The sequence below is a fragment of the Eurosta solidaginis genome, chromosome 4, assembly GCF_040869045.1.
Source record: "Eurosta solidaginis isolate ZX-2024a chromosome 4, ASM4086904v1, whole genome shotgun sequence".
Taxonomy (NCBI): Eukaryota; Metazoa; Arthropoda; class Insecta; order Diptera; family Tephritidae; genus Eurosta; species Eurosta solidaginis.
In genome coordinates, this window is record NC_090322.1 from 111,485,093 (window position 1) to 111,504,466 (window position 19,374).

At 43.4% G+C, this 19,374-nt stretch overlaps 1 protein-coding gene across 7 annotated transcripts in view; it reads left to right on the forward strand.

The window, feature by feature from the left end:
- The window catches only part of Nadsyn (NAD synthetase), a 1,223,365-nt gene that overhangs the window by 9,500 nt on the left and 1,194,491 nt on the right, over window positions 1-19,374 (forward strand). For 5 of the 7 annotated variants that reach the window (XM_067782511.1, XM_067782498.1, XM_067782500.1 and 2 more), the window contains exon 1: window positions 10,326-10,473. The exons of the other annotated variants lie outside the window; for them this stretch is intronic. The gene's annotated coding sequence lies outside the window, so the exon portion shown is untranslated. Of the gene's footprint in view, window positions 1-10,325; window positions 10,474-19,374 lie in introns of those variants that run through there. 7 annotated transcript variants of the gene reach the window in all.

Genomic DNA, 19,374 nt, shown 5'->3' on the forward strand with positions numbered 1-19,374 from the left:
ATCATTTGGGGACCCTTCCGGCATAATTTCTTGATGATTTGCCGGATCCATCAGGGTAATTTCGGGACCATTTTGGGATCATTTGGGGACCCTTCCGAGATCATTTCTGGATCCGTCCGGGATGCCGTAGGAGCCATTTCGGGATTTTTGTAACTTTTCCGGGATAGTTTTTGGACCCTTCCGGGATCATTTCTGGATCTGTGCGGGATCCCATCTGGGTCAATTCCGCACTATTTCGGGATCATTTTGGGATCCTTCCGGAATCATTTCTGTATGGTTTTCGCGATCCGTCGTGGATCCCCTCGGAGCGATTTCGGAAATTTTTCTGGAGTATGTCGGGGGGGGGGGGGGGGGGACTCTTTAGGCTCTCTTTCGGCTCTGCCGGCATCATTTCTTGATGGTTTTCGGGATCCGTCCGGGACCCGTCGGGGTCATTTCGGGACTTTGTCTCGACTAATACGGGATCATTTGGGGACCCTTTCGACATGATTTCTGGATAGTTTTCGGGATCCGGACGGGGTCATTTCGGGACTATTTCGGGATCATTTGGGGTACCTACCGGCATCATTTCTGGATGGTTTTCGGTATCCGTCCGGGATGCCGACGAGGTCATTTCGGGACTATTTCGGGATCATTTGGGATCCCTACCGGCATCATTTCTGGATGGTTTTTGGGATTCGTCCGGGATCCCGTCGGGGTCATTTCGGGATTTTTTCTCGACTAATACGGGATCATTTGCGGACCCTTTCGGCATCATTTCTGGATAGTTTTCGGAATCCTTTCGGGATCCCGTCAGGGTCATTTCGGGACTTTTTCGGGATCATTTAAGGATGGCTTTCAGGATTTGTCCGGGAACCCGTCAGGGTAATTTCTGGACTTTTCGAGACTATTTCGGGATCATTTTGGGACCTTCCCAAGATCATTTCTGGAAGGATTTCGGGATTTGTCCGGGATGCCGTCAGGATCATTTTGGGACTATTAGGTTATCATTTGAGGACCTTGCCGGCATCACTTCTGGATGGTTTTCGGTATCCGTTCGGGATCCCGTCGGAATCAATGCGGGACTTTTTCGGGATCATTTGGGGTCCCTTCCGGCATCATTTCTGGATAGTATTTGGGATTCTTCCGGCATCCCGTCGGGGTCATTTCGGGACTTTTTCTCGCCTAATACGGGATCATTGGCGGGCCCTTTCGGCATCATTTCTGGATAGTTGTCGGGATCCGTTCGGGATCCCGTCAGGGTCTTTTCGGAACTATTAGGAGATCATTTTCAGGACTTTTCCGGCATCATTTCTGGATAGTTTTCGGGATCCTCTCGGGGTCCCATCAGGGTCATTTCGGGACTTTTTCGGCATCATTTACGATTGGTTTTCAGGATTCGTCCGGGATCCCGTCAGGGTAATTTCTGGACTTTTCCGAGACTATATCGGGATCATTTTGGGACCCTCCCAAGATCATTTCTAGATGGATTTCGGGATCTGTCCGGGATGCCGTCAGGGTCATTTTGGGACTATTAGGTGATCATTTGAGGACCTTTCCGGCATGGTTTTCATTGCGGGACTTTTTCGGGATCATTTGGGGTCCTTCCCAATATCAGTCAGGGTCATTTAGGGATGCGTTCGAGATCCCGTCAGGGTCATTTCGGGACTTCTTCGGGACTATATCGGGATCGTTTCTGGATGGTTTACGGGATCCGTCCAGGGCCCCTTAAGGGTAATTTCGGGACTATTAGGTGATCATTTGAGGACCTTTCCGGCATCACTTCTGGATGATTTTCGGCATCCGTTCGGGATCCCGTCGGAATCAATGCGGGACTTTGTCGGAATCGTTTGGGATCCCTTCCGGCATTATTTCTGGATGTTTTTCGGGATTTGTCCGGGATCCCGTCGGGGTTATTTCGGGACCTTTTCGGGGCTAATACGGGATCATTTGGGGATCCTCTAGGGGTCGTTTCGTGACTATTTCAGTAATTTTTCGGGATCATTTGGGGACCCTTCCGGCATAATTTCTTGATGGTTTGCCGGATCCATCAGGGTCATTTCGGATCATTTGGGGACCCTTCCGGCATAATTTCTTGATCGTTTTCCGGATCCATCAGAGTCATTTCGGATCATTTGGGGACCCTTCCGAGATCATTTCTGGATCCGTCCGGGATGCCGTAGGAGCCATTTCGCGATTTTTTGTTACTTTTCCGGGATAGTTTTTGGACCCTTCCGGGATCATTTCTGGATCTGTGCGGGATCCCATTTGGGTCATTTCCGGACTATTTCTGGATCATTTTGGGACCCTTAAGGGTTCATTTCTGTATGGTTTTCGCGATCCGTCGTGGATCTTCTCGGAGCCATTTACTTTCTCTGGAGTATGTCGGGATAATTTAGGGACCCTTCTGGATGGTTTTCGGGATCCGTCCGCGATAGCGTGGGAGTCATTTCGTAGCTTTTTCTGGATAATTTCGGGATCATTTGGGATCATATCAGGTTATCAGCTCATTTAGTTCTTTTTTTTACTCACTTACAAAAATAAAATGCATTAGACAGAAAACAAAATTTTAAACAGATAACTTGATAAGCAGGCTAACGCGAATAGCCCATATATTTAAATTTCTCCTTGGGGACGGGGCCGCGGGTAAAGGCTAGTTCTTAATAAAACACAATACGTGAATTTTTGATATACAATTATATTATTTAATTTGTCGATATTTCGACTTCAGTCTGAAGTCATCATCAGGACTAGGTACGAAAAGAACAAACATACATATTAAAATCATAAAAATACACATTTGCACAAGTACAGAACTTACATTGTTGAATGCAATATGTCAACTAGTGTAACAAAAATATAAGTTTACGAACAGTGCAAAGCAAATAACAATAAAATGTAAATAACACAAAGCCGTTATCATAAACAAAAATTGAACATAAGCAGAAAGTGGGAGATGCTCTTATCTATTATTGTTGTTGATCAGCTGTCTAAAGGCAGAGGCAATACCAATTGTATCAGATTTGAAGTTCATGCGTTTGTTGCTGGGTGTGTTTATGATGTGCAGCATCTCTAATATGTAGCGTTTGTTGTAATTCCTCTCTTGCTGTAGAATTTCTACATTTTCTAAATTGGGAGAGTGTCCAGTTTCTCTGCAATGCTGTGATAGCGCCGTTTTGCCATCATTAGGGTTGTTTCGATTTTTAATATTCGTTTTATGCCCGGAAATCATCGTTTTTAGTTTCGATTTAGTAGTCCCCACATATACTTTGTCGCATACGTGGGACCCGTCACCATTACATAGAATTTTATATATCAAGTCCGATTTCTCATATTTATCTATTCTGCTCTTGGTATTACTGAAAATTTGTCGCAACGTATTATTGTAGGTAAAGGCTAAATTACATTTCTCTTTGTCATAAATATTTGAATATTTTATTCTATTGGACAGGCCTGACACATATGTAGTCGATTTATATATTTTATTATTTTCGGCATTTTTCCTCGCAGTGGGTTTCTTATAATAATCTCTTATAAAGTTTTTTATTTTGCATGTGGGAAATTCATTATTTTCTAGAACATTTATTATTATTTTAATGTTTTCTTTATGATAAACTTCAACGCTGATGGAGAGAACTCTGTTGATAAAATTTCTGACCGTATTGACTATTGTAGATTTGTCATGTTTAGAATTAAAGTTAATTAATCTACCTGACGCGGTAGGTTTTTTATACCAATCAAAACATAATTGGTTATTCTTTTTTATAACAAGAGTATCGAGAAACGGTAGTTTTCCATCCTTCTCCACCTCAATTGTAAATTTAATACTCCTGTTGTATCCATTTAGAATATTTGGCAATTCTTCCACCGTATCAGTTTTTACAATTGCGAAAAGGTCATCGACGTATTTGGTAAGCAAACGTGGCTTATAAGGGGAGTCATCTTCAAATTTCTCCAGTAATTCTTCCCTTACAATGTCTGCTATGACGGGGGATGCTGGGGAACCCATGGGCATACCGCAACGTTGCTCATACATTTTATTGTTTAATTTAAAATATCTATTATCTCTAATGCAGAAACGAACTACTTCTAGAAAAAGTTCTTTTGTGAGTGTGGTGTGGTGCTTTATCTGGTTCCACTTGAATGCTATAATTTCTAAGGCATGATCTACGGGAATGCTGGGGAAAAGTGAGATGACATCAAATGACACGAGAATCTCATCATCATATATGTATGTATCTTTTATTTTGTTTTTAAATTCAATTGAGTCTTTTACGTTATATTTGGACGATTTGGTTGTTTGTGAGAATATTAACTACATACCTGCACAAATTGTACGAAGGGGAGTTGACAGACGAACAAATAGGTCTCAATGGGATATCTGCTTTATGAATTTTGGGCAGGCCATATAATCTAGGCGCATTGGACGTTTTGCTTATTAGTTTATATTTCTCTTTTAAATCTATAACTTTGTTTTTAAACAATTTTTCTACAATCTCGTTATTTTTGTCTTGTAATTTATTAGTGGGATCTCGTTTCAATACCCGGTATGCCGAAATGTCATTTACCAAAAGTTGTAACTTCTTTTTATAGTCCGACTTATCCATTTAGGCGGTAACATTACCCTTATCTGCATTCAGAACCAATAAGTCTTTGTTGTTTTTTAGAAAGGTTTTGGCCGAGTGTAGGGTATCTAATAGAAATTTGTCGCGCGCGCTATTTTTGGTTTTCTTAAGATGATAATACGGGATGTTGTTAAATTATTCCTCTCAATCTCTTGCTGCTCTTTATCTTTGATTGTTTGAATGCAGTCTTCTCCGTCTGGTATCACCTTGAATAAAGGGAACCCACTATTTGTTATTGGCAAAGAGTATTTTGGACCTAAAGAGAGGAGCCACTGAATATCTGTAGGGATCTCGGTTTTCGTAGTATTATGAAACCAATGGGGTATATTTTTAATGTTAAGAGATTGCCTATGTATGTTTTTGAGTTTCTCGAATTTTTGTGTGTGTGTTTTTCTAATTGTTGTTGTAAGGTTGTTAATTAGGAGTTTCTCGCTTTCAAAAAACGCGGTAGAATCTTCTGCATCAAGAGTTTGGTTTATTTTGTTGGTTAATGTGCTTACCTCTCTTTCATTTCGTTTCTTATGTTCATATTTAATTTTTATGATGAGGTTCAAGAGTTTACAGCTTGTTGTTGGTGTTGCAGTTTAGTACGAACAAAATATTGTTTATGAATTTGGGTGTTATGCCACTTTTTCTGCAACTTACCAGAAACTTAAGCCCCCATTACTGATACTTAGCATAGACTTGACTTGACTTGGCGTAAACTTGGCAACTTAGCCACGATTATACTCCACTTGGCGCATAAAATCTGGCATCATAATCAGCGTTGAAATTTATTTTTAAATAAATGTCAATTTGTATGACAAAATGTCAAAATGAAATGGAAACAAACAAATGGCATCTCAAAATGTAAACGTCAGTTAGAACTTACATAGAAAATCAAAATTCAACAGACTTCTAAGTCAAGTTAAGTTTTGAGTAATCAGTAACATGCAATGTTTATTTAACAGAACTGTAAGTGACAGTTCGCAAGCCAAGTCAAGTCTATGCTAAGTATCGGTAATGGAGCCTTTAATCGACTGTGTCAACTTAGCCAGCTGTTTTGTGCTTTGTTGGTATCGATTTGTGAACTTCTTGATCTCTATACCATACTTGCTTTTCATATGCCTGTAGGTATTTTTGTTGGTGCGGTGTGCTCTCCGTTCCGATGACTTTAGACTGAAGTCGAAATATCGACAAATTAAATAATATAATTGTATATCAAAAATACACGTATTGTGTTTTATTAAGAATATACAATTATTTGGCCTAGAGCTCGATTTGATTTAAAAAGTTTTTTCAATTAAATAAAAAAAAATATAAAAAAAATCGGCCCACTCCGGGATTAGTGGGGATGATTGCAGAATTGGTTGAAGTTTTTTATGAGAAAAAAAAAACGGCAAAATTCGAAAAATCTCGAAAAACTAAAAAATTAAAAAAAAAACTTTAAAAATTTTTTTGTATTTTTTCCGAAAAGTACATTTAAAAACAAATTAAAAAAAAAAAAGATCCCAAACGGTAAATTTTTGAAAAAGTTATAGCATTTTGAAAACAAAAACGGTGTTTTTTTTAAAAATTCATAACTTTTTTTGAGTTGGATGAAAAAATTTGAAAAAATTCTGAAAAACGTTTTTCGTAAGCTAGAAAAAGAAGAAAAACTTTTAGCCAATTCTAAAGGGGTCGGGTTCACAATTGGTCGAAATGGGATGGAATACCCCATATATATATCTATTGTCAATGTGTTACGTGAAGAGAATATGTTTTTTGTACACCATTACTTCTAATTTTTTTTTATACATGGAATCACATGCGCACGCGCAAATAACCTTTTTCGAAACGTAAACTTCGAATTTTCAGTAAACTTCATTTTTTTGGGTTAATCCAGTTTTTTGGCATACCCTATTGTGGTCTATAAAGGACAGGCAAAAGTCTTGTGACGATACTTTATGTAAAAACACTGGGTTGCGGGACATGTTAAGCATATAAAATTTGTGCTTGTGGGTATTGTTACCATTAAATTCCTCAATAGGGTAGTTCAAATTTAATTTATTTTTTTTGCGAGGTCAAAAATGAGAAAAATTAGTCGTTAAGATATGGATAGTTAGTTTTATATGTGTACTGATGTTTTGTTTATATGCATAGCGATTCTGCCCATATATTGACCCTTTTTCAACCTAAACGAATATTTTTTTTGTTGCCATAGATGCTTATACATATATATTTACATAGCCATCTATTAGAGCTCTTATAGGTAGGTTTTTTGATTTTTTTTGTGAGATTTATTTCGAGCTTTGTTGTCTGCTTATAGGCAGTGCGCCTTGAATAGTATAACCATACGATAAGCAATAATTTTAGTATGTTTTCTTGTAAGATTTTTATTCTTAATATATTTTGATGTCATATGTACTGGTAAAATGATGAGTTAATTTGTTTGTTGGCGGGTAGTGAAGATGGTATGACGAAGAGGTAAGTGGAGGGGATGGAGCATGGCAAGAGGGCGACCGCTAGAGAAGGATTGGATGAGGCGAGCGGTCCAAGGTAGGGCGGGCTTCCTGTGGTAGAGGAGTGAGTGGGGTAAGAAGGTGAATGAAGAAAAGAATAAATATGTGTCCGTCCAGCTCCTGGTTGGAGGGTTGAGAACCACTGCCCGTTGTATACTGAGCTAGCCAGGGTTCAACCAGGGGCCAAAATGTTCGTGTACGTGACATGAGCTAAAGTAAAGAATTACTTACTTACTTACTTAATTGGCGCTTAACCGTTTAAACGGTTATGGCCGTCCAACAAAGCGCGCCAGTCGCTCCTTCGCTCCGCCAACCGGCGCCAATTGGTCACACCAAGGGAGTTTAAATCGTTTTCAACATGGTCCTTCCAACGGAGTGGGAGCCGCCCTCTACCTCTGCTTCCATAGACGGGTTCCGATAGAAACACTTTCTTGGCTGGGGCATCATCTTTCATTCGCATAACATGGCCTAGCCAGCGCAGCCGCTGCGTTTTAATTCGCTGGACTATGTTGATGTCTGCGTATAGCTCGTACAGCTCATCATTAAATCTTCTTCGGTACTCGCCATCGCCAACACGTAGAGGTCCATAAATCTTTCGAAGAACTTTTCTCTGGAACACTCCCAAAGCCGCTTCATCTGCTGTTGTCATGGTCCATGCTTCTGCCCCATATAGCAGGACGGGAACGATAAGTGACTTGTAGAGTATGATTTTCGTTCGCCGAGAGAGGACTTTCCTTTTCAATTGCCTACCTAGTCCAAAGTAGCATTTATTGGCAAGATTGATTCTTCACTGGATTTCAGTGCTGATGTTGTTGCTAGTGTTGATGCTGGTTCCCAAATAAACGAAGTCTTTTACTATTTCGAAATTATGGCTGCCAACAGTAGCGTGGTTGCCAAGGTGCATGTGCGCTGACTCTTTGCGATGACAGTAGGTACTTCCTTTTGTCCTCATTCACCATCAAACCCATCTTTACCGCTTCTTTTTCCAGTTTGGAGTAAGCAGAACTAACAGCGCGGGTGTTTAGGCCGATGATATCAATGTCATCAGCATATGCCAGTAATTGCACGCTTCTATAGTATATTGTTCCAGTGCGGTTAAGTTCTGCAGCTACTATAATTTTCTCCAGCATCAAATTAAAGAAATCGCACGATAGGGGGTCACCCTGTCTGAAACCTCGTTTAGTTTCGAACGGCTCGGAGAGGTCCTTCCCAATTCTGACTGAGGTGATTGTGTTGCTCAACGTCATTTTGCACAGCCGTATAAGTTTTGCGGAAACCAAATTCAGACATAGCGGCATATAAGCAGCTCCTTTTCGTGCTGTCGAAGGCGGCTTTAAAGTCGACGAAGAGGTTATGTGTTTCGATTTTCTTTTCACGGGTTTTTTTCCAAGATTTGGCGCATTGTGAAAATCTGGTCGACGGTAGATTTACCAGGTCTGAAGCCGCACTGATAAGATCCAATCAGCCGGTCACGGTGGGCTTCAATCTTTCGCACAATACACTTGAAAGGACCTTATATGCGATATTAAGAAGGCTGATTCCACGATAGTTGGTGCATTTTGCAGTATCCCCTTCTTGTGGACTGGGCAAAGAACACTTATGCCCCTATTACGGTGTACAACTCAACTTAGTTGGGTTGTAATTAAAACAACTCAACTTGCAGACAACTCAACTCCCGTTTGGTATTACGAATTACAACTTATTTCAGTTGAAGTTGAATTGAGTTGCCAACTTCAGAAAGTGATGATTTGACAGATAAATGAACAGCTGATCAATTTGTGGCGGAAATTTTAGCATTTGCAAAATTGATTTTGTTATTACAAGATATTATATGATATGAAATCTATTTTATAATGACAAAAATGTTGATGATTGACATGTCGCGAATACGGAAAACATTCGCGTGATCTTTCCAATCAATTGGAACTACCTAGCACCAAGTATGAAATTGCTTAAGTGACAAGTGATGAGCTTCAAATGAAGTTAATTTGCAGATTTGAATGGAAGCATTTTGCTCCTTACTAAACAAAATTAAGAACCATTTCCACAAACGCTTTCGATGATTAATGATAAAAATAAATAAAATGGCAGCTATCAAAAATGCTGTGGAAATGATTTTGGTGTTGGACTGGTTTTAGATATTATTGAGGAGCATATTTGTGCGAAGTGGATTAAAACCCAAATAGCAAAAACTGTATTTTACTCTAAAACAGGATTCCCAGGAGTAGTGATTAGTATCAATGGGACTCACGTTCGCACAATTTCACCTATTTTGGCTACATCCGAACTGCGGCCAGCCTCGTCCAACTTCGGAATGTCGCTCCATAAAGTTAAAAATTTATTCAATGTAATCCTTCGTTTAAACGTTGTTTTTTGTGTACAAAATTGTTGATTGTTGTTTGATTAAAAGAGGCTTAACTACCCGCTTCAAATTTTTCTTTTTTTTGGTAACGTTTTATGAGCCCGTGCACCATCTAACTCTTATCAAAGGTGGTATCGAAAGACGCGTTTCGATCTCCGTTTTTAGGATTCGAAAGCGGAAATTAAAAATTTTATTTCTGTGGAAAAACATTTACTTAAACCCACAAAATGGCCCGAGAGGCTCCGAAATATGAGGCCGATCCACAGTTTTTTTTGTACAGAACATCTTTCTGCGTTGGCGGCCTTTGGCCGCGCTTTGTAAAATAATCCTGGGTGGGTCCAAAGCCTTTCTTCATTAGTGTGTACAAAAAGTCTGGCAAAATACAACAACCACATGAAATTAGATTTTATTAGAAACAAAATTGTTAATTTTTGTTTTCGGATTCTTAAATCGGAGGTCGAAACGTGTCTTTAGATACCAACTTTGAACATTTTTGTTAAAAATAGGTGGTGAACCGTCTTGTAAAACGTTACATTTGTCCAAAACAACTGCAAATTGTATGAGACAACTGCTAGTAATCAGTTGTAAGATTTTGACGTCTTTGACAACTACACCAACACAAGGTTGTAAACGGTAATGCCACAAAAAGTTGTTAGACTAGACAACTCAACCGACATTTTTTTTGACAGGTTGAGTTGTAATCTGTAATACCAAATTGCGAAATTTCAACCCAACCAGAGTTGAGTTGTAAACGGTAATAGGGGCATTAGATTCCAACCTTTGGGAATTACCCTAAAAAATCGAACGATTCTAAAAATAAAATCGATTCTCCATTACTTAAAAAAAAATCGATTAAATCGGTTAAAAATCGAATCGAAATCCAGCTGGTGGCAAACGTCGCTGTTTACCTTTTTAAAGAAAATTAGATTTGCCCATAATTCATGAGATTTGCCATAAAACTTTTTATAAATGTTCAATACGTGCGCGTAATTAAAAGTATAAAATGATATTTTTCTAAAGGTGAAAGGTGAGCCTGGAAATTACTATAATTGAGAAAATAAAATAATATAAATCAAATAATACCAAATAGTGATTCCGTAACTGATTTTCCGCCGTGTGGGATCTGTTTCTCACTTTTTATCTCACCAAGAATGAACCATTTATTGCGCTGTAAATTTTCTCTAATCACATCTATCAGAAGTCGACTATATGTGGCCCAATGCTACGTTTACACACAATAAATACTTACCCAATGATACCAAATGAATTATTGCCGGTAACTTAGTCGTGTTGGCTGTTGTAGCGCAGTGCTTCGAACCATCCGATAGGTGGGATCACTCCATGATGATCGTAAGCGTTGCAACAAAATAAAGGGCTACCTTCCTAATCTCTCCGTTTTTTCCCTCGCGAAACCTGCCATCATCGGCGATCTTATTTACAACATGGACGTCCCAAATGTCGACCCTTTTGAATATCCACGTCAATGGCACTTCGATACCGACTGTGTTACACTCCAAAATCTTGGGTGTGACGTTCGATCAGGATCTACATTTTGATTAGCATGCAGCCGCAATTGTACCGAAAATCCAGAGCCGTAATAAAATCCTCAAATCTCTTGCTGGCAGTACTTGGGGGAAAAGATAAAGAAACGCTGATTACCACTTACAAAGCAATTAGCCAGCCGATTGCAACCTACGCGTCCCCGATATGGTCGCCAAGCCTAAAAACAACTCACTGGAAGAAGCTACAGGCCAGCCGAAATACTGCCCTCAGAACCGCCACGGGTTGTCTTCTTATGTCCCCAGAACACCATCTACATAATGAGGCGAGAATACTCATCAGGGACAGAAATGAAATGCTAACCAAACAGTTCCTATTGAATACCCAGAAACCTGCGCATCCCAACAACTGATTGATGAGTCAACACCGCCCAGGGGTTTAAGGAGTCATCTCCGTAAGCATAATGAGGAAATATGGCACCTGAGAACACAGCCGTATGAAGCCAAAAACACAAGCAGGTCCTCAGTGAGCTCCACAAACAGGCGACAGACCACAATGTCAGGAATTTCCTGAACTCAAAGAACAATACCCTAAACTTGCAGAAGAGAAACGCACACTCCCTAGGGAAACGCGAGTCACTCTAGCTCAACTTCGATCTGTATACTGTAACAGGTTAAACTCTTACCTATCCAGAATCAACCCCGACATACAAAATTCCCCCTCGGGTTAGGGGATCAGAATATATCCGCGGTAGGCATGCCTGTCGTAAGAGGCGACTAAAATACCAGATTCAAGGGGCTGTGTAGCGCAACCCTTCAGGTTGCCAGCGCAATATATCGCTTCTCCAAACCCCATTGTCAACCTCACCTATCCGCGGCGAATCCTGTTTCACTAACAGACGAGGCTCGCCTGTTAGTGAAACAAGATTCGCCGCGGATAGGTGAGGTTGACAATTGGGTTTGGAGAAGCTATATATTTCGCTGGCAACCTGAAGGGTTGCGCTACACAGCCCCTTGAATCTGGTATTTTAGTCGCCTCTTACGACAGGCATACCTACCGCGGGTATATTCTGATCCCCTAACCCGCTGGGGTCTAATACCCCTGTTGTTGTTGTTGTTGTAGCAATGCTCGCCCCACCTAATAGCCGCGACCGATCACAAATTGTCATCAATATCCTCTAACGGGAGTCCAAGGAAACTTGCCGTTTCAACAGGGGTGGACCATAAGGAAAGGGGTGTTAGAGGCGTTGGTTCCACATTACAATTGAAGAGATGGTTGGTGTCATGTGGGGACACATTGCAAGCGGGGCATACATTTTGTATGTCGGGGTTGATTCTGGATAGGTAAGAGTTTAACCTGTTACAGTATCCAGAACGAAGTTGAGCAAGAGTGACACGCGTTTCCCTGGGGAGTATGCGTTCCTCTTCCGCAAGTTTTGGATAATTTTCGTTAAGCACTGGATTCACCGGGCAATTCCCGGCATAAAGGTCCGACGCCTGTTTATGGAGTTCACCAAGGACCTGCTTGTGTTTTTTCACTTCATACGGCTGGGTTCTCAGGTGCCGTATTTCCTCAAAATGCTTACGGAGATGACTCCTTAAGCCCCTAGGCGGTGCTGGTTCATCAATCAGATGTCTGTTGGGATGCCCAGGTTTCTGGGTATTCAACAGGAACTGTTTGGTCAGCATCTCATTTCTCTCTCTGATGGGGAGTATTCTCGCCTCATTATGCAGATGGTGTTCTGGGGACATAAGAAGACAGCCCGTGGCGATTCTGAGAGAAGTATTTTGGCAGGCCTGTTGTTTCTTCCAGTGGGTGATTTTTAGGCTTGGCGACCATATGGGTGACGCGTAGCACGTAATCGGCTGGCTAATTGGTTTGTATGTAGTCATGAGCGTTTCTTTATCTTTTCCCCAAGTACTGCCAGCGAGGGATTTGAGGATTTTGTTACGGCTCTGAATTCTCGGAACAATTGCGGCTGCGTGCTCACCAAAATGTAGATCCTGATCAAACGTCACACCCAAGATTTTGGGGTGTCGGACAGTCGGTAGCGTAGTGCCATCCACGTGGATGTTCAAAATGGTCGACATTTGGGGCGTCCATGTTGTAAATAAGGTCGCGGAAGATTTAGTCGGTGATAATGCCAGGTTTCGCGAGGCGAAAAAACTGGAGAGATCAGGGAGGTTGCCGTTTATTTTATTGCATAGCGCATCGATCTTTGGGCCTGGGCCTGTGGCCATTATTGTGCAGTCATCGGCGTAGGAAACGATTGTGACTCCTTCCGGTGGTGAAGGTAGCTTAGATATGTAGAAATTAAACAAAAGTGGGGATAGGACACCACCCTGTGGCACCCCCTTTTTAATTCTCCTTGGTTTTGATGTTTCGTTTCTAAATTGCACCGATGCCTGCCGACCAGCCAGATAATTTGCGGTCCACCTTTTAAGACATGGAGGAAGGGTAGACCCTTCCAGGTCCTGCAGTAACGAGCCATGGTTGACCGTATCAAAAGCTTTTGATAGGTCTAGCGCTACGAGTACTGTTCTATGGTGGGGGTATTGATTTAAACCGCAATTTATCTGGGTGCTAATGGCATTCAGCGCGGTGGTAGTGCTATGGAGTTTTCTGAAGCCATGCTGATGAAGGGATAGCTGCAAATTTGCTTGGAAATAAGGGAGCAAAATGGCTTCAAGCGTCTTTGCCACTGGCGATAGGAGAGATATCGGACGATACGACTCACCTATGTTAGCTGGTTTCCCAGGATTTAGTAGCGGGACCACCTTGGCCATTTTCCATTTTTCAGGTATGACAAAGGTGGAAAGAGACAGATTGAAGACATGCGTTAAATATTTGAACCCCTCTTTCCCTAGGTTTTTAAGCATCGGCATGGCTATGCCGTCTGGGCCCACTGCTTTGGATGGTTTAGCACGACCAATGGCATCCTCAACCTCTATAGCGGTGATGGTGATTGGTGACGCGCTGAATTTGTGTTTATGTGCGCGTCTATTGGCTCTCCATCTATCTTTGTCGACCGTAGGATGCATTATATATTGTCGGCAGAAAGCGCTCGCGCATTTTTTCGCGTCCGACAGCACTTTGTCGCCAAAGGCGATGGAAACTTTGTCTTTGTGCTTAGTCGGATTCGATAGGGACTTTACGGTGGACAAAAGTTTACCCACACCGGTAGAGAGGTTACAACCTCTTAGGTGCTCCTCCCATTTCGCTCGCTTGTGTTCATCTACAAACAATCTGATGCGTTGGTTTATATCCCTTATTTGGGGGTCGCCTGGGTCAAGCTGTCTTATAAGGTCACGTTCTCTCGCTAAGTTTGCGGCCTCCGCCGGGAAGTGGGGCCGGATTTCGGGAATTCTCCCGGCGGGAATGAAATGTGCGAGGCGGATTTATTGACCTTACGGAAGGCACGCTCCCCTTGGCGGGCATCAGTCGGGATAGGGAGGGCAGCTAGGCGGCTGTCTGTAAAGGATTTATATTCTTCCCACTTTCATTTTTTGAAGTTTATGAAAGTGCGTTTTTCAGTGACGATGAAGTCGGCGTTACGCTCAAGCGAAATAAGTATGGGCAGGTGGTTGGATGCCAATGTTACCATCGGCTGCCAGTTGACGCAGTTTACGAGTTCTGCGCTCACGATTGAGATATCTGGCGAGCTGTGACAGCTTCCTACCATACGTGTGGGGGCGTCTACGTTTATTGTGCAGAACGTCGTTTCTTCTATTTGATCCGCCAACATCTCACCCCTACTGTCCGCCCGCAAGTTTGAATGCCATAGATCATGATGGGCATTGAAATCGCCTAAGATAATGCGATTGTTGCCAGTGAGTAAGGCCCTGATATTAGGGCGGTATCCACTGGGGCAACAGGTGGCAGGAGGGATGTAGATGATTTCTAGGTTTGCATCGCCTGACCGGACAGATAGGCCTTGACGTTCTTAGACATTGTCCCTGCGGTCGATGTCAGGATCAAATATACAATATTGCACAGAGTGGTGTATGATAAACGCGAGACCGCCTCCATTTCCGCTCTCGCGGTCTTTCCTGTGGACGTTATACCCAGAGCAGGTCTGCAATGCAGATCTTGCTGTGAGTTTAGTCTCTTGAATCGCAGCAATGCGGATGTTGTGCCGCTTCATGAAATCGACTATCTCCGTAATCTTCCCAGTTAGTCCATTACAGTTTAACTGCAGAATTCTGAAGTGCATGAGGGGAGACGTCGCCACTCTGGGAGTAAGTGACGGGTGACTACGCCTGGGTTGGGGAAGGCCAGGACGCAATTGCTGTTGTGGCCCTGGGACTGGGCGTCCTTGGGCAAGCATTGGGGTACCCGGATGATTTGGGTTTGCGACCTGGCAGGGTGGCGCGATGAAACCCGTCGGGGGGTTGCCGTCGCGGAGACCAGAACATCTAGGGAAGTGGCACCACCCAAGGCAGGAGCTGCATTGGGCGGATGTCGCAAACATATATATTCTGTTCTGGCAAACGGTGCAAACGGAGGTAGGGACTAAGAGTCTGTTTCCCTGACTTACACGCTTGCTGCTGGAAAAGAGGGGGGAGAAGACGGGGGCAGGGGCTGTTGCTCAGCATTGCTTCCGACTCTACAACGAAGATTGTAGTTATGAGTGGTAACAGCTGTTTGAGTTGTTGGCGCCGTGGGGCGCGAGCAGCAGCGGGTACTTGTTGTGGCTTGCTGAGCAGCGGGGCTGCTGGAAGGTAGTGGGGGGGGGGGCGCTTAGACGTAGACTACGGGACGCCCTTGGGCGTGAACAGCAAGGAGCCACAAAAGATTTATAAAAGTTACGTGGACGTCGGGTTTTGGGATCAAGCCCAGAACAACCTGTCCGATGCAACCATCCCTTGCACGAGACACACTGAACAGAGTATGACCGTCCTAAAAAGATTCTTTTGCGGCAGATGCAGCAAAACCATTTCTCAGGACCGGTGTCAGGAGACGGACCCGGATTGGATTCGATGCCTTCCCGGACTAAGAGAATATGGAGCAGTCCTGCTGCAAGGAGCTGCTGGGAGGATGACAATTTGTGGGAGGGACGAAACATATTAGATGGGGTCACACTGAAATGACAGTCATTGGTCGGGAAAAATCCCGAGTCGCTCCAGTACATAGAACCGACTGCCTTGGGAAGCGTCTAATACCCCTCTGTTGTTGTTGTTGTTGTAGCAGTGCTTCGTCCCACCTAATAGTTGCGACCGATCACAAATTGTCATCAATATCCTCTAACGGGAGTCCAAGGAATCTTGCTGTTTCAACAGGGGTGGACCATAATGAAAGGGGTGTTAGAGGCGTTGGTTCCACATTAAAATTAAAGAGATGGTTGGTGTCATGTGGGGACACATTGCAAGCGGGGCATAAATTTTGTATGTCGGGGTTGATTCTGGATAGGTATGAGTTGAATCTGTTACAGTATCCAGAACGAAGTTGAGCCAGAGTGACTCACTTTTCCCTGGGGAGTATGCGCAAATTTTGGGTACTGTTCTTTGAGTACTGGATTCACCGGGCAATTCCTGGCATAAAGGTCCGACGCCTGTTTGTGGAGTTCACCAAGGACCTGCTTACGGAGATGACTCCTTAAGTCCCTAGGCGGTGTTGGCTCATCAATCAGATGTCTTTTGGGATGCGCAGGTTTCTGGGTATTCAACAGGAATTGTTTGGTTAGCATCTCATTTCTCTCCCTAATGGGGAGTATTCTCGCCTCATTATGTAGATGGTGTTCTGGGGACATAAGAAGATAGCCCGTGGCGGTTCTGAGAGCAGTATTTTGGCAGGCCTGTAGCTTCTTCCAGTGGGTAATTTTTAGGCTTGGCGACCATATAGGGGACGCGTAGCATGCAATCGGCTGGCCAATTTCTGTGTATGTGGTAATGAGCGTTTCTTTGTCTTTTCCACAAGTACTGCCAGCAAGGGATTTGAGGATTTTATTACGGCTCTGGATTTTCGGTACAATTGCGGCTGCGTGCTCACCAAAATGTAGATCCTGATCAAACGTCACGCCCAAGATTTTGGGGTGTAGGACAGTAGTGCCATCGCCGTGGATGTTCAAAATGGTCGACATCTGGGACGTCCATGTTGTAAATAAGGTCGCGGAGGATTTAGTCGGTGATAACGCCAGGTTTCGCGAGGCGGAAAAACTGGAGGGATCAAGGACGTAGCCGTTTATTCTGTTGCAAAGCTCATCGATATCTGGGCCTGGGCCTGTGACCATTATTGTGCAGTCATCGGCGTAGGAAACGATGGTAACTCCTTCTGCTGGCGAAGTTAGCTTAGATATGTAGAAATTAAACAAAAGTGGGGATAGGACACCACCCTGTGGCACTCCTGTTTAATTCTTCTTAGTTTTGATTTTTCATTTCTAAATTGCACCGATGCCTGCCGACCACCCAGATAATTTTGCGGTCCACCTTTTAAGACAGGGAGGAAGGGTAGACCCTTCCAGGTCTTGCAGTAACGTGCCATGGTTGACCGTATCAAAAGCTTTTGATAGGTCTAGCGCAACGAGTACTGTTCTATGGTGGGGGTTTTGATTTAAACCGCAATTTATCTGGGTGCTGATGGCATCTAACGCGGTGGTGGTGCTATGGAGTTTTCTGAAGCCATGCTGATGACAGGCTAGCTGCAAATTTGCTTTGAAGTAGGGGAGCAAAATGGCTTCAAGCGGCTTGGCTACTGGCGATAGGAGAGATATCGGGCGATATGACTCTCCTATGTTAGCTGGTTTCCCAGCCTTTAGTAGCGGGACCACCTTGGCCATTTTCCATTTTTCGGGTATGACAAAAAACCCCATTTAATTTGTAACCCCCCCTCATTATGGTCCACCCTGTTGAAACAGCAAGTTTCCTTGGACTCCCGTTGTTGTTGTTGTTGTTGTAGCAGTGCTTCGCCCCACCTAACAGCCGCGACCGATCACAAATTGTCATCAATATCCTCTAACGGGAGTCCAAGGAAACTTGCTGTTTCAACATGGGTGGACCATAAGGAAAGGGGTGTTAGAGGCGTTGGTTCCACATTACAATTAAAGAGATGGTTGGTGTCATGTGGGGACACATTGCAAGCAGGGCATACATTTTATATGTCGGGGTTGATTCTGGATAGGTAAGAGTTTAACCTGTTACAGTATCCAGAACGAAGTTGAGCAAGAGTGACACGCGTTTCCCTGGGGAGTATGCGTTCCTCTTCCGCGAGTTTTGGATACTTTTCTTTGAGTACTGGATTCAACGGGCAATTCCCGGCATAAAGGTCCGACGCCTGTTTGTGGAGTTCACCAAGGACCTGCTTGTGTTTCCTTAAGCCCCTAGGCGGTGCTGGCTCATCAATCAGATGTCTGTTGGGATGCTCAGGTTTCTGGGTATTCAACAGGAACTGTTTGGTCAGCATCTCATTTCTCTCCCTGATGGGGAGTATTCTCGCCTCATTATGCAGATGGTGTTCTGGGGACATAAAAAGACAGCCCGTGGCGATTCTGAGAGCAGTATTTTGGCAGGCCTGTAGCTTCTTCCAGTTGGTAATTTTTAGGCTTGGCGACCATATGGGTGACGCGTAGCACGTTATCGGCTGGCTAATTGCTTTTTATGTAGCCATGGGCGTTTCTTTATTTTCAACTATCTTTATCTTTTCCCCAAGTACTGCCAGCGAGGGTTTTGAGGATTTTGTTACGGCTCTGAATTCTCGGAACAATTGCGGCTGCGTGCTCACCAAAATGTAGATCCTGATCAAACGTCACACCCAAGATTTTGGGGTGTAGGACAGTCGGTAGCGTAGTGCCATCGACGTGGATGTTCAAAATGGTCGACATTTGGGACGTCCATGTTGTAAATAAGGTCGCGGAAGATTTAGTCGGTGATAATGCCAGGTTTCGCGAGGCGAAAAAACTGGAGAGATCAGGGAGGTAGCCGTTTATTCTATTGCAAAGCTCATCGATCTGTGGGCCTGGGCCTGTGGCCATTATTGTGCAGTCATCGGCGTAGGAAACGAGTGTAACTCCTTCCGGTGGTGAAGGTAGCGTAGATATGTAGAAATTAAACAAAAGTGGGGACAGGACACCACCCTGTGGCACACCTTGTTTAATTCTTCTTGGTTTTGATGTTTCGTTCCTGCCGACCACCCAGATAATTTGCGGTCCACCTTTTAAGACATGGGGAAGGGTAGACCCTTCCAGATCTTGCAGTAACGAGCCAAAGCTATCAAAAGCTTTTGATAGGTCTAGCGCTACGAGTACTAATCTATGGTGGGGCTTTTGATTTAAACCGCAATTTATCTGGGTGCTGTTGGCATTTAGCGCGGTGGTGGTGCTATGGAGTTTTCTGAAGCCATGCTGTTGACAGGCTAGCTGCAAATTTGGTTGAAAGTATGGGAGCAAAATGGCTTCAGGCGTCTTTGCTACTGGCGATAGGAGAGATATCGGACG